The sequence below is a fragment of the Sciurus vulgaris genome (genome assembly GCF_902686455.1).
Source record: "Sciurus vulgaris genome assembly, chromosome: 11".
Lineage (NCBI taxonomy): Eukaryota > Metazoa > Chordata > Mammalia > Rodentia > Sciuridae > Sciurus > Sciurus vulgaris.
The window spans coordinates 2,410,368-2,425,479 of NC_136472.1; the positions used below are offsets into that span (position 1 = coordinate 2,410,368).

The 15,112-nt window shown below is 45.1% G+C and overlaps 1 long non-coding RNA gene across 1 annotated transcript in view; it reads left to right on the forward strand.

Moving 5' to 3' along the window:
* Positions 1-15,112, forward strand: part of LOC306640620 — a 246,494-nt gene that overhangs the window by 59,927 nt on the left and 171,455 nt on the right. The gene's annotated exons all lie outside the window — the stretch shown is intronic.

The following is a 15,112-nucleotide window of genomic DNA, read 5'->3' on the forward strand; positions in this document are numbered from 1 at the left end:
TACTTTTTACACTGAGATAAATATTTTAAATGTAAATGTATTTCTAAAATTTAGAGCCTGATTTGTTTAAAGGTTAATATTGTGAAACATGAAAACATTTTGCCACTTTGCCACACAAAAGGAAAGTTAAAAGCTCTCAGGCTTTCTTTAATTCATGTTTTAGATAAAATGTTAAATTGTGTTAACTATTGTTCATATAGACTCAGGAATTAATATATGTAAACTTCTTAAAATGACATTTAAGAAAGAAGCAAAGATCAACATCAGAATTAGAACACTTCACTTAAGATTTGTAAAGAGCCATGCCTTACCTGAGATAAGGCTGTCTTTCACCTTACTGCATGTTAGAGTGACTCCAAAATAAGTCAGACTTCAGCTTCTTTAAAGTTATGGTCAAGAGATTGGTTTTGTTGTAAAATTACTGTGATCTCAAACAGGGGATATAATGTATAGCTCAGCCAAAGTATAAGAGAGCTATTATACAAGCTGAATATATTTTTACTCTTGCCAAATTCATTTTGTAATACTGTTTCCTGTCAATGTTTTGCAGAAGTAGCTGCTTCAAGAACACACAACCTAGGTAACTTGTGATAATAAGCCATCACCTATAGAACAGATAGTGGTAACTTCCAGTACTAATACACTCAATTTAAATAAAAGTGTAAATGACTGTAAAATTATAGACATTGAAGTTAAAGCCCAGTACTCTTACTTTATGACTGGTGAGACTGGTTTGCTAGATGGTTAAGATCAAACTTAGAGATTGAAATTAAATACAGAGGCCAAGAAAAAAAAAAAAAAAAAAACAGTATATTGCCCTCAAAGTCAGCCTGGACCAGGGAACAAGAGGACTTCTCGAAGGAGCTTTGCAACTCTGGGTGGGTCATACAAACTCCTGATCAAGGACATTGATGAGGCTACTAGAGAATGAAAAGCCAGTCATTGCACCTGCTACAAAGGAGAGTCATAGAAAAGGGAGACACCCCTGATACTTCCAAAGGAAGCCACCTCATCGAGGAGATCCTGCTTAACCAATGGCACTAATGGAGCTAAGAAGCTCCTCTTATGTTCTCTACCAGTGACCCCTGAGGGAACTCAGCTGACTCTATAACAAGAAAGGAACAGGTCAATTTGACCAGCTTAATCTTAGACACCCATCTAAACAGTTAAAACCAAAATATAGCCATTCTTGGGCATTTAAGAGAAATAATAGTTGAATGTAACTTAAGGTGTACACTTGTGTTAGCCCACTAGAATAAAGACTGGAAGCTACAAATGAAAGAGTCTTGGGCAAATGTGCCTGATAACTATTGAGAGAAACAGCCAGAGTCAGAAATTTTTAGTCAGTTTACACAGGTAAGCTTAATTCTATTTGCTGCTAGTATGATTATCTAGCCCTAAGTAACAGAAGCATAGAGATCTCTACTTAACACATGCTATACCATTAAAGGGATATTTTACAAAAATCAGATGACATTAAGTAGTTTAACTATATTTTCTGGGGACATGAGTGACATTAAGCATTAAATGTTGTGTTTACATTCCTGATAACCTGAACAATGTTAAAGTTCCCAAATTTGTACTCTTCAGCCTTTGTTAGGCCTTGTTATGGGAACAATTTCTCAGTTCTTCCACCTCCTGGTGACAGATTGACTTCTGTCAGCTTCACGATATTAATTGGCATGTTCCAGATGCTGCAACATTTACTTTCTACTATCTCATTTCAGTACTCATGTCTTTTTGTTCTTCTATCATAGAAGCACCCAACCCCAGATGACTTTACATCCTGCTCTTCCCAACCAGATTTCTACCTTGGATCCCTTGATTGACCCAATTTTAAAAGGGAACTCCAAACTGCTTGCCCCTCACTGCCCCGTTTCAGCTTTGAAGCAGCCAGAACAATCAGTACCTCCTTTCCAGATGGCAGTAAGGAGTTCCTAAAGCAAAAGGAGGGAATGAAGCCAGAACTGAGGACAGGCAGTTAGTGAAGAAATAGGGAATTGGGTCAAATCGAGGAAATGAAGGCCATGAAAGCCATCTGCCTCTGGAAGTTGGAATAGCTTTTGTTAAGGATCATGTAAGCACAGTCCAACTGATGGTGCTAAGGCAACAATATGAGAGAATACTGGTCCCAGAGGATGAATATGTGTGATGCCCAAATGAGCATGATTCCTCATTATGAACAACTAAAGGGGAGAATGTTGAGAACAGGGTGACATTTGTAAAACCCCCCCACAGGAAAGGGTGCACAAACGCTAAGGAATGAGAAACTATCTTAATCACCAGGATGCAGGCCGTTGCAACAGCACCCTCAATAGCCAATACAGGACAAAGAGGACGTTCTAGGTCCCCAGACTTATCAAGACTTTAAGAGATACCTGTCCACGGAATGTGTAGCTGCCCGGGAACCTTATTTATCAAGGACAGGGGGCCTAGCCCCAACTCACCTCCTGCATAGTTCACCCCTTCCCTCCTCCCTTCTTCCTCCAGGACCTTTCAGTTCTGGCGGGACCCAATGAGAATCAAATAGATTGGTGGGACCCAACCAAAGAGGACAAATGTTTAGCAGTTCAAATGTTAACAAATAATGTGCAGGTATTTGTGTGTGAATGCTTGAAAATCTCTTAAATAGAGTGCTTTCTCACCCCTCAGGGCTGCTATCCACTCAGCCATTGTAGTGGTCTGAGAGGATGGTTGTGGTCCAAACTGGAGCTTGCAATAAAGCCTCATTTTGAGACCTGCATTATTGTGTGTGCACTTTGAGTCTCTGGGGATTGGTCAATATTGAACCCCAACACAGTCATCATAGGGCCTTCCCAGGGTCACAGTTTTGCAGAGGCCCCTTCCGCTTGATGACAGTCATGCTGAGGGCCCTTCAAAAGAGTCACCTTCATGCATAGGCACATCCTAATGGGCAGTGTCATGTATAGGGACGTTCCCCAGGGTCATAGTCATGCATCATAATCTTCCCCATGTCACGGTCATGTATAGACCATTCCCCAGGGTCACAATCATGCATAGGCCCTTCCCCAAGGACACAGTCATGCATACAGATATCTCCATCAGCACAGTCATTTATAGGCCATTCCCCATGGTCACAGTCATGTATAAGGCCCTTCAGCATGTCACAGTCATGCACAGGCATTTTTCCATGGTCACAGTCATGCATAGGTTAGTCCCCAAGTAAAAGTCATGCATAGAAACTTCTCCAGTGTCACAATCATACAAAGGCATTTCTCATGGTCACAGTCATGTTTAGGCCCTTCCTCAGATTCAGTCATGCATAGGACCTTTCTGTAGGGTCACAATCTTTCAAAGGGTCATTCTGCAAGATTAGAGTCGGGCATAGGGCCTTCCCAATGACACCATCAGGCATAAATGCTTCCCCATGGTAACAGTCTTGCATAGGGTCGTTCCACAGGGTCACAGATATGCATACGGCCATCCCAAATGGGTCCTTCCCCATGGTCACCGTCATGCATAGGCCATTACTCAAGACAATAGTCATAAATAGGACCCTTCCCCAGGGTCACACTCATGCATGAGGCTCTTCAGCATGGTCTCAGTCATCAATAGGGCCCTTTCCCAGTGTTACAGTCATGCCTACGGACTTTTCTCAGGGTCAGAGTAAGTCACAGGCCCTTCCCAAGGGTCACAGTCATGAATACAGCCTTCCCTATTGTCACAGCTATGCACGGACCATTCCCCATAGTCACAGTCATGCATAGGTTTCATTGCCAGGGTCACAATGATGCATAGGGCCCACCCACAGGGTCACAGTCATGAATAGACTTCTTCTGGGTCACAGTCCTGCATAGGGCACTTCCCCAGAGATGAAATAGTTATGCATACTTCTTTCCCCATGGTCACAGTTATGCATATAGCCTTCCCCAGGGCCACAGTCCTGCTTAGGGCCTTTCAAGGGTCACCATCATGCATAGGCTCATCCCCAGGCTCAGGATCATGCATAGGGCCCTTCCACAGGGTCACAGTCATGCATAGGGCCCTACCCGAGGGTAAGAACTATGCATAGGGATCTTCTTCAGGGTCACAGTCATTGACCTTTTCTCAGGGTCACAGTCATACATAGGCCCTTCTCCCATTGTCACAGTAATGCATAGGGCCATCCCCAATGTCACACTCATGCACAGAGCCCTTCCCCATGCTCACAGTCATGCATAAGCCCTTCCCCATGGTCACAGTCATTCATAGGCCTTTCCTCAGGTTCATAGTCATGCACAGGGCCCTTCTGCAAGGTCAGAGTCATGCATAGACCATTCCCCAGGTTCACAGTCATGTGTAACCCCTTCTCCATGGTCACAATCTTACATAGGGCATTCCACAGGGTCATAGTCATGCACAGTCCCTTCTCCATGGTCACAGTTATGCATAGGACATTCCCTAGTGTCACAGCTATGCATAAGTCTTTCCTCAGGCTCACTGTCATGCATAGACTCATCCCCAGGCTCAGGATCATGTATAGGGCCCTTCCACAGGGTCACAGTCATGCATAGGCCCTTCCACAGGGTCACAGTCATGCATAGGGCCATTCCCCTGAGTAACAGTCATGCATAGAGATCTTCTCCAGGGTCACAGTTATAGTCCCTTCCTAAGGGTCACAGTCACATAGGGCCCTCCCCAAGATCACAATCATGCATAGGCCCTTCCTCAGTGTCATGGTCATGCATAAGGCCCTTCCCATAATGACACTTATGCATAGGCCCATTTCCACAGTCACAGCCATGCATAGGCCCTTCCCCAGGGTCACAGTCATGGTTAGGTCCATCTGCAGTGTCACAGTCAGGCATTCGGCCCTTCCCCAGGGTAGCAGTCATGCATAGGGATCTTCTCCAGAGGCACAGTAATTGTCCCTTCCTCAGGGTCATGGTCATGCATAAGTCCCATCCCCATTGTCAGAGTAATGCATACACCCTTCCTCAGGGACACAGTCATTCATCAGGACCTTCTGCAGGGTCACAGTCATGGATAGGCCTTCCCTCAGGGTCACAGTCATGAATAGGTCTTTCCAAAGGGTCACAATCATGTATAGACCATTCTTCATGGGCACAGTCATGCATCAGCCCATCCTCTGTACCACAGTCATACATAGGGACCTTCCACAGCATCACAGTCATCCATAGAACCCTCCCTACTGTCATAGTCATGCTTACAGCCATTTCCCAGGGTCACAATCATGCATAGGCCCTTCCCCAGGGTCACAGTCATGCATACAGCCCTTGCCCAGTGTCACAGTCATGTATAGACTTTGCCTCATGGTCACACTCATGCATAGGTCATTCCTCAAGTTCAGAGTCAAGCATAGGCTCTTCCACAGACTCAGGGTGACACAGAGGTCCCTTCCCCAAGGTCACAGTCATGCATGTGGCCCTTGCCCATGGTCTTAGTCATGCATAGGCCCTTCCTCAGTGTCATAGTCATGCACAGGCCCATTCTGCATTGTCATAGTAATGCATAACCCTTCCCCATGGTGACAGTCTTCCATAGGGTCTTTGCACAGGGTGACAGAAATGCATACAACCCTTAACCAGGGTCAAAGTCCTGCTTAGGGGTACCCGAGGGTCAGAGACATTCATATGTTATTCCCTAGGCTCAGAGTCATGCATAGGGCCTTTCCCCAGGGTCACAGTCATGCATAGGGTCATTCCCAAGGGTAACAGTCATGCATAGGGATCTTCTCCAGAGTCACAGTCATAGTCCCTTCCTCAGGGTCACAGTAATTCATAGGGCCCTTCTGCAGGGTCACAGTCATGGTTAGGGCTTTCCACAGGGTCTCAGTCATGAACAGGCCCTTGCTGAGCATCACAGATATGCATAGGACACTTCCCATGGTCAGATTCATGCATAGTTCATTTCCTATGGTCACAGTCATGCATGGATCCTTCCCCAGTGTCACAGTAATGTATACCCATTTCCTCAGGGATTCAGCCATGCATAGGGCCCTTCCCCATGTCACAGTCATGCATAAGCCTTTCCCCAGGGTCACAGTAATGCATAGGCCCTTCCCCAGGGTAGCGGTCATGCATAGGGACATTTTCCAGGATCACTGTCATGCATAGGCCCTTCCACATGGTCAGAGTCATACACAGGATTTTCCTCAGGCTCACCATCATTCATAGGGATGTTCTGCAGGGTCACAGATATGGATAGGCCCATCCACATGCATGGTCATTCATAGGGCCATTCCTCAGCATCACAGTCATACATAGGGCCCTTCCACAAGGGTGACAGAAATGGATACGCCCTTCCCCAGGCTTACAGTCATGCACAGGGTCCTTCCTCAGGATCATAGTGATGCATAAGCCCCTTCTCCAAGGTCACAGTCATGCATAGGCCTATCATCAGGGTCAGAGTCATTTATAGGCCCTTTCAATGGTCACAGTCATGCTTATTCCCCATCTCAGTTCACAGTCATGCATAGGGCACTTCCCCAGAGTCTCAGTCATACATAGGCCATTCCTCAGGTTCACAGTTATTCATAGGGCACACCCACAGTTTGACATTCATGCATAGGCCCTTCCCCATGATCACAGTCAAGCATCAGCTCTTCCTCAGTGTCACAGTCATGCATAGGCTCTTCCCAAGTCAGGGTTAGGAATTCAGCCCTTCCCCAGTGTTACGATAATGCATAGATTTCTTCCCCAGGGTAACGGTCATGCATAGGGACCTTCCACATGGTCACAGTCATGCACAGTCCCTTCCCCAGGCTCACAGTCATGCATAGGCCCTTCTTCAGGGATGCAGTCATGTATAGGGTACTTCTCCATGGTCAAGTCACGCATAGGCCCTTCCTCAGCATCACAGACATGAATAGGGCCCTTAATTGGGGTCACAGTCATTCATTGGGCCCTTCCACAGGTGACAATAATGATTAGGCCCACACAGGCTTATAGTCATACATAGAAACATTCCCCAGGATCATAGTCATGCATCACAGTCATGCATAGGCCCTTCCCCAGTGTCACAATCATGCATATTACCTGCCTCATGTCAGAAACATGCATAGGGCAATTCCCCAGGGTCACATTTATGCACAGGCTGATTATCAGGGTCACAGTTATTCATAGGACCATTCCATAATGAATAGGCCTTTCCCAGGCTTACACTCAAGCACAAAACCCTTCCCCATTGTCACAGTCATGCATAGGCCCTTCCCCAGTGTCACAATCACCTACCTCAGGTCTCCCTCATGCATAGGGCACTTCTCCTGGGTCACAGTCATTCATAGACATTTAATCAGCATCACAGTCATGAACAGGGTCCTTCCTCTGAGTCACAGTCAACCATAGGGCCCTTCCTCTGGGTCACCATCATGCACCCTTCCCCAGTGTCTCAGTCCTGCATAGGCCCTTCCTCAGCATCACAGTCATGAATAGGGCCCTTCCTCAGTGTGACAGTCATGAATAGGGCCCTTTTTCAGGGTCAGAGCATGGACGGCATCTTTCCACAGCATCAGTCCTGCATAGGCCCTTCCCTATTGTCACAGTCATGCAAAGGCCCTACCTAAGGTCACACTCATGCATAGCACACTTGCCCAGGGTAACAGTCATGCAAAGGAACCTTCTCCAGGGTCACAGTCACTGGCCCTTCCTCAGGGTCAACATCATGCATAATGCTTTCTCAAGGTCACAGAAATGCGTAGGAGATTTTTCAGGGACACAGTTATGCACAGGGTCTTCTGCAGAGTCATAGTCATGCATAGCCCTTCCCCAGGGTCACAGTCATGCTCAGGCCCCTTTCCATGGTCACAGTCATGCCTACAGCATTTTCCAGGGTCACAGCCCTCCTTAGGGCCTTTCCCAGCATCACATGCAGGCATAGGCTCTTCTCCAGACTCAGGGCCATGCATAGGGCCCTTCCACAGGGACACAGTCATGCATTAGGCCCATCCCTAGGGTAAGAGTCATTCATAGTCACCTTCTCCAGGGTCACAGTCATAGTACCTTCCAATGGTCACAGTCATGCATAGGCCCTTCCTCAGGGTCACAGTCATTCATACTGCCCTTCTGCTGGGACACAGTCAAGGATAGGCCCTTCCACAAGTCACAGTCATGCAGAACCCTTCCCCAGGGTCACAGTCATGCATAGGACACTTCGGCAGTGTCAGAGACATGTATACATCATTCAACAGGGCCACAGTCATGCTTAGGACTCTTCCCCAGTTTCTCAGTAATACATCGGATATTCCTCAGTGTCAAAGTCATGCATATGGGCCTTCCAAGCTCACAGTCATGTATAGACTATTCCCCAGTGTCAGAGTCATGCATAGGCCCTGTTCCATGCTCACAGTCTTAAATAGAGCCTTCTGCAGGGTCATAGTCATGCATAGGGACCTTATCCAGGGTCACAATCATAGTCCTTCACAGTCCTGCATATGCCCTTCCTCAGGGTCAGGGTCATGCACAGGCCCTTCCCCATGGTCACAGTCATGAATAAGCATTTTCTAATGGTTGCAGTTATTCATAGGGTCCTTCTGCAGTCACATTCATGGATAGGTTCTTTCTCAGGGTCACAGTCCTGTATAGGGCTCTTCCCCATGGTCACAGTCATTAATAGGCCCTTCCTCATTGTCACAGTGATGCATAGGGCCTTTCTGAAGAGGAAAGTTATGCATAGAAACCTTTCTGTGGTACAGTCATGAATAGTTACCTTCCCCACAATCACAGTCATACATACAGCATTTTCCAGGATCAAAGAACTGCATAGGGAATGCCCCAGGGTCACAGTAATGTATTGACCCTTCCCCAGTCAGGGTCAGCCATTAGGTCCTTCCCCTGTGTCAAGTTAGTGCATAGGCTCCATACCCAGGGTAATAGTAATGCACTGGAACTTTCCACATGATCACAGTTGCATAGGACCTTCCACATGATCATACTCATGCATAGGGTTTTCCTCAGGCTCATACACATTCATAAGGATGTTGGATCTTATTGGGAATAAATTTACCCCATATATGTGTGAAAATCTGGGCCTTCACCAGGGTCTCTGAGGGGCTCAGAGCATTCAACAAGGTCTCATTATTTCTACAAATCTTTCCCAATCCTTAGTGGGTCTTTGTGCCTTTCCCAGGGTCTCTTTCTGGCTCAAGTTCTTTTCTCAGGGTTTCATTAGAGTTCAGGGTCTTTTCCAGAGTCTCAGTGAGGCTCAGAGACTTCCCCAAGGGCAGGTCTCATAATCTTTGTGAGTATCAAACTTATATCAGGACCTTCCTAAAGTCTCACTGGGCTCAGTACTATATACACTGTTTCATTGAGGCCTAGAGGTTCTCAGTGGGGATCAGGTAGAAGTTCAGAGTCTCAATGGAGGCTCAAGGAATTCCCCAGATTCTCACTGAGGAATTCTACATAATTTTCTTATTGGGATGAGAGCCCTTGAGTCTCAGGCTTCCCAGAGTTGCCTTGGGGCACTGGTGCCTTCCCAAGTTCCAACTGGATTCAGAGCCTTTCCCAGAGTTTTAGTGGGGCTGAAATTTTTTCAGATATTCTCTTTGGGGAACAGGGAAAAGTCTACAATTCCAGTGGGCAGCAGGGACTTCCAAGAGGATCCACAGGGATGAGATATTTTTCCCAAGTCTCACTGAGTTGCAGGGCCTTGCACAGATTGACAGAGGGGCTTAGGGTCTTCTCAGTGTGTTACTGTGGCTCAGGGCCTTCCCTAGGTTCTCTGAGGGATCTGAGGCTCCCCAAGGGTGAATGTGGTGTTCAGGGTTTTTGCCAGAATTGTACTGATCTCATTGACTTTCCCAGACCCTCAGTGTGGATCCCACAGAGTACAGTACATTCCCCAGTTTCTCAATGCATATTGATTCTTTCCCCAGTCTCAGTGGAAATCAGAACTTTATCCAGAGATTCAATAGAGCTCAATACAATCTCTGGGTCTCATTGAGGCTCAGGGTGTTTTTCAGGATCTCAGTGGAACTCAATATCTTTCCCAGAGACTCATTGAGGTTCACAGACTTACCAAAGCTCGCTGTGTCTTATGAATTTTTCAGGTTGATAACATGTATCAGGGCCTTCACTAGCATCTTGCTGGGGCTCAGTGGTATGTCCAGAGTTTGGTGGAACATATGTATTTTCACACATATGTGTGGGGCTCAAGAACATCTCCAGAATCTCAATAGAGCTTAAGAACTTTCCAAATCAAATTGATTCAGGGCCTTCCTCAGAGTCTTAGTGAAACTCAGGGCCTTCCTCAGGGTCTCACTGAGCCTCAAATTATTTGAGGTACTCAATGGGGCTGAGGGCCTTCCTCAGATTCTCAGTGGAATTCACATCATTCCCAAGTGTCTCAATGAGGTTCAGGCTCTTGCCCAGGTCCCAGAAGTGTTCATAATGTTTGCCAGAGTTTTATTGTGTCCACACTCTTTCCCAGGATCTCAGGGGGACTCATATTCTCTCAGAATTCTCAAAGGGGCTCCCCAAATACCTAGGTTCTCAGGGACATCACAGTGTTCCCCAGAAATCCAGAGGGATCAGAGATTTCACCAAAATCTCAGGGAATCCCAGGTTTTGCCAAGGTTCTCAGTGGGGCTCAGTGCATATCCTCAGAGTGGTAGTGTTGCTCAGGGGCTTCAACAATGTCTCAGAAGGACTAGAGCTTTCCCCAGGGTCAAAGTAGTTTTCAGAGCCTTGGACAAGATTTCAGTGGAGCTCAATCTGCACTAGGATTTCAGTGGGCTGTCTCTGTGGGCAACGTGGATTTTGTGGCTGTCTCACAGAACTTTCCTAGAGTTTCACTGGGCGATGGCCCCATCCCGACAATCCCACTGCATTCACGGCCTTCCCAAGGACTCAGTGGCTCACAACATTCTCCATGGTTTCAGTGGGGCTTACAGTCTTCCCACAGTCTCAGTGGGACTCAGAGTTGTCCAAAGATTCTCAGTGGGACTCATATTTTTACCTAGAGTCTCTGTGGTGATTAGGGCCCTTTGTCAAGTCTCAGTCCAAGCTTAGGGCCTTGTACCAGGTCAGTGGTACTCAGAGCCATCCCAAGTTTCTACACGTACAACAGGACTTTCTCCAGGGTCTCAGTCTGGATCAGCATCTTCTCTGATGGCTTAAAATGGCTCAGGGCACTTCACTGAGTTATCAGGTCTAAGGTCCTTCTCCAGAATTTCAGTAGAACATTGAAGTGTCCATGGATTCATAGGGGATTTAGATTCTTTACCAGTATTTCTTTGAGGTTAATGGTTTTCACTAATTTCTCAGTAGGTTCTAAGGGGCCCTTTCCCAGTATTGCATTGTGTCTCAGGTCATGCCCTGCACATAAAAGGGGCTGATGACTTTTCCAAGGGCTTCAGTGGGTGTAGTGCCTTCCACAAGGTAGCAAGATATTAAAGGACCTTCTCAAGTACTTCAGTGGAACTCAGGGATCTTTATAGTCCTTCAGTGAAGTTCAAGTACCTTCCCAGAGTTTGTGTGATCTAAAGGCCTTGTAAAGTATCTCAGTAGAGTTCAGGGCCCTCACTGGTGTCTCTATGGGATTCAGGGTTGTTCCTATTACATCATTGGATTTCTGGGCTTTTCCAGGTCTCTGATGAGGCTCATTGACTTTCATAGTGATTCAGTGGATTGCAGGGCCTCATCCAGGATTTGTCAGTGGGATTTCTGGTCTTTTACAATTTCACAGTCATGTTAAGGGTGTCTTGCATATTCTTAGTGATCTCATTCCCTTCACCAGCAGTGGGTGATCTTGAATATTCCCAGCCTGCCACTGTGGTTCAGGATGTTTTCTAGGTCCTCCATGGACCACATATCTTGGTTGGTATCTCAAATGGACTCCTGTTCTTTACCAGGGTCTGTTATTCTCAGGGCCTTTGCAGTGTCTCAGTTATGCTCAGTGCTCTTCTCAGAGTCTCACTAGGGCTCAGCTTACTCCCCAAGTGCACACATGGATGAGTTCTTTGCTAGGGTCTCAGTGAATCTCAGAGCATTTCCCAGGGTCTCAATGAAACTCAGGGCCATTTCCAAAGTCAGAGTTGTGTTCATGGCCTACTCCAGGATCTATGTGACACTTGGAGCTTTTTGCAGGGTACCAGAGGGGTTCAGGCCCTTTCCCAATGTCAGTAGGGACTCAGGGCCTACTCTAGCATCTAAGCAGAACTCAGGACATTTTCATGGTTTCATTGGCACTCTGGGTCTTCCCAAGAAATTTAGTTTCACTTAGAAATGTTCACATGATCTTTTTTGGTCTCAGATAATTCCCCATTGTGTTTTGAAGAGTCTAAGGCCTTCACAAGAATCTAAGAGGGGTTCAATGTTTCCCTATTTTCTCAGTGGTGTTCAAGATCTTCTACAGGGTCTTAATGAGGCTGAGATACTACCCCAGTTTCACAGTTATATGTAGAACATTTCCAGGAGACATAGTGGTCTCATAGCCTTGCCAGGATTTAAGCAGAGCTAGGACCATTCCCAAGGATACAGTGGAACTTAGGTTTTTCCCCAGGGGTCAGTAGGGCTTCATCATCTTGCTTATGCGTTCAGTAGAACACAGGACTTTTTTCAACATCTCAATAAGGCTAAGTGCTATTCCCAATGTAGGTGAGACTCAGTGGTATTTCTAGCATCTCACTGAGGGTCCAAACCTTCCCCAAGAATACACTGGATTTCAGAGTCTTCATGGAGTTCTCAGTGAATCCTGGGGTCTTTCCCAGGTTTTCCATGGAGTTCAGAGTCACACTCATGATCACAGTGGTGCTCAGAATCTACCGCAGGTCTATTTGTTGGTCAACACCTTCCCTAGTACCATAGTGTTCCTCAGGGCTTTTCCAAGTGTATTAGTGAGTCTCATGACTATCCTAGTATTTCAGTGGACCTCAGGTTGTGAGATATATTGAGGTTCCAATGAAATCAAACATATGCTTGAAAGTGAGTGGGCAAGGGAAGCTGTACTTCTGCCAGAAAGTCCTTCTATAAAACACGGCTAGGAAGCACACTTGGGCATGCAGTCTACCTCCTTTATTCCTATTGTGGCAGTACCCCTGGCCTGACTGGAGGACTTCAGGGTTACAATCTATATGAATGGTTAATTTTAATTTGGGACAAAGAATTGTGAAGACTATGCATAAAATGACTCAATTTTCTCTTACATCTCAAATAAGGCTAAAAGCTATATTTTGAAAATGGACCACTGGACTTTCCATTTCTCACAAATCCCCTTTTTAGCTTTAAAACATTTAATTTCATTTTCATTTTTCTCAAGTACCCATCAGTGTTGTCATCCATTCAAGATATATTAACTTTCTAATGTGGAAATTATCCACCATAATGAGTTCTCCCCCTTGAATCATCCCTGTAGCCATTCCAGTCATTACTAGCACTTGTTCAGGTCCTTTCCAGCCCAACTGAAGCTTGTGTCTTTTGTAGGTCTTGATTAAAATCAAGTCCCCAGGCTGGAAGTGATGAATGGCAACCTCTTGAAGTGGAGTCTGAGCAACAATTCATTTCATCATGATGAAAAAGAAAAGCACAGATTATCTCTAATTGAATCAGAACAAACTTTTGTATCAAGCAGCAAATCTCTTCCTGTATAACTTCTCAGTTTTAATTACTTTTGGGAGCACTAACCCTAATGTACGCTTCTAGTTACATGAAAAGAACCATTGTATTTTATTTTCAATGTCCATGTGTGCCTGTACTTTGGTTCCATTCTTCTGTCAGGTGTTTAAGAACAAGTTGGCAAATTTGACTTGTTCATATGTACTGTTAGAGTCAGCTGAGATTTGTCATGGATCATTCATAGGAACATGTGAGAGGCTTTTGGCTCCTTTAGCTATTCTTCTCGCAGTTGTCCCCATCTGCCAGGATAGACCATGGTCTTGCTGATCATATTTGACTTCTGTTTGAAGCATTAGAGATATTTCCTTCTCCAGAGACCCTCCTCTTTGCAGACTGTGCACTGGTTGCCTTCCTGCTCTCTAGGGTCCCCTTGAAGCCCCTGACTGGGAGGCCATGAGACCCAGAATCACCAAGCCCTTAGAGAAATCCCAGTGTTCCTGGGTCCTAGCTGACCTTAGAGGGCAAGGGCAAAATATTGGGCACTTTTCCTTGGCACTTTCACTTCCTTGCCTTTGGTTTCCAAATTTTGGGTTTAAACATCCAGCAACTCAATTTCATCAGTACATTTAATGTATATAATATTATACTTACTCCTTCAATTGAATTGGGGTTTCATATTAGTACTGGAAGTCATTCTTATATCCTCTTCTGTGCTATATGTGATGGCTGGTGATCTCAATTTAACTCAGGTTGTTCTATTACAAGGATTACTTCTTCAAAACACTAACATCCAAAAATTATAATGTTCTATGTGTAAAATACAAAATGAAATTTAAAAGATCAAAAATACATTCAGTTTGCATGATAGCTTTAAACCAAGCAACATAATATCTGTATTACACTGGCATATCTTGGTGTTTATTTTGCCTACTCAGAAACACATGAATTTATCAAATCAATCATATAGGGGACCCTTTACAAATTTTAATTTCTTTCAAAACATCTTACAACCTGAAATACCTTTTATAATTTACCCAAATCTTTACTTAGTTTTGTATGCTATTTCTTGTTAATTTTGGGATCGTAGTAATTTCTTTTGTGCGGGTGATCCAACCCAGGGGAAATAAACTACTGAGCCACATCCCCAGACATTTTTCATATTTTATTTAGAATCAGCATCTCACTGAGCTCTTTATGGCCTCACTAAGTTGCCGAGTATGGTTTTGAATCTCAAGATCTTCCTGTCTGAGCCTCCCATGCTGCTGGGATTACAGATATATGCTACAAGGCCCTGTGGGATTACAGTAATATTTTTGACAAAAATCTCTGTATTAAATATAATTTAAAATGAGTGGAAGTCTAACTTTCTTTGTAGTCCGTCTAACACAGGGTGAGAGGCTAAGCCTTATCTCAATAAGGCAGGGATCTTGACAAATAACACAATGCAACATTTCATCTGAAAATTAATCAATAAACTGAGAGGTCCTAACTTACTCTGTGTGGAAAAAGTGCCCAAATGCTTTCCTACCTAACCATATCATCTTTTAAAGGAATCAGGCTCTCATTATTTTTTAAGATACATTTAAATTTCCATCCTA